The sequence below is a fragment of the Notothenia rossii genome (genome assembly GCF_949606895.1).
Source record: "Notothenia rossii genome assembly, chromosome: 4".
Classification (NCBI taxonomy): domain Eukaryota; kingdom Metazoa; phylum Chordata; class Actinopteri; order Perciformes; family Nototheniidae; genus Notothenia; species Notothenia rossii.
The window spans coordinates 24,107,294-24,108,652 of record NC_136902.1 but is presented as its reverse complement, the minus strand read 5'-3'; positions in this window follow the sequence as shown (position 1 = coordinate 24,108,652).

The following is a 1,359-nucleotide window of genomic DNA, read 5'->3' as shown; positions in this document are numbered from 1 at the left end:
GCTCAGACGGTGCAATCCGGCTTGAGGGTTCGGGGGGTCTTTGAGCTCAAACCTCACAGTCAGCAGTGTGGAATACCTCTGTCCTGAGGAGGAGCTTCCCCCACCAGGTAGGACAATCGATCACTGTGGAGTCACCTCATCAATGAACATCTTACAGAGAGCAGCAAAAGCAACAGATGAGGGGGAAATTAATATTTGTAAACTTTGGTTTGGTGTCTTTACTCAGAAAAAGTATATTAAGAGGTTTTCACTGTTTTCTTCAAACAACAAGCCTTTATTGTTATAATTTAATTTATTATTTATGCATCACAAGTAAAGGTTGGTATTTTTGTAATTCTTTAGCTGCTTATGATATCAGCAAAGCTATTGCTAGATGAAACTGAAACTAGTGTGTGTTGGTCCTCTATACATGTACCTCTAGAGGGCAGCAAAGTCAGTTCAATAACCTTCCTGGCCTCCACTCCCATCTGCAGAGGTTATGGGATTAGTTTTGTATCATAAAGATAAAGCAACCCTTTCTCAGAATAAAGCAAAACTATGAGTTTAAAAGAAAAAAAACTGAGTCAAGCAAAATAAAAACAATTTCAAAAATAAAACTATAAGTTGCAAACAAATAATTTGTGTAATCATGTAAACTATAAGTATTTTTTCTTTGTTTTAACATAGGTTTTTGTTGCAGTTCTTGTGTCTTCTTTCTCAATGATCAGACTTTTGCTCTCGCTGCAGCTCTTCTCTTTTGCGCTCCCTCATTTTTTGTTTTCGATTTTGACACAAACCTCCCAGGTGGGCGGGACTTTCAGGGGTGCGTCCCCATTGGCTACTCAGTTTTTGAGTGACAGTCCACTACACCACAGATCATACAATGCAACTCATGCAGCAACTCCGGAGTCCACTCGGCCACGTTAGTGTTGGTGTCTGCTGGGGAGTTTTCATGAAAATATCGGACTTATCTTATGAATTGCTGTGCATTATACTGTTGTGTAGTTTATACTTTATTCCAATTTTAAATATTTTAATACCTGAACACACTGCTGCTGCTGTTAAATAATTTCCCAATTTGGGATTGATAAAGTGTCTGTCTGTCTATTTATTTATTTAAAAGATTAAAAAAACACACCTATGTATTTTCAAGCTAAAGTTGATACACAATATAAACTGTATACTATTATTTTTTCAAAGACATGTTACATTTCAAAAGCATACATTGCTATGTTTAGGACAAACAATTAAAAACTGCTTTAATTAAAAAGATTCTACAATATAAAAGTGGCAGATTTGCTTTATTAAACAGAGCAGACTTAGGTTGCGTACCAACACAATTAGGAACATGCTCACATCTTACTATGTTGGTCTGTTAGA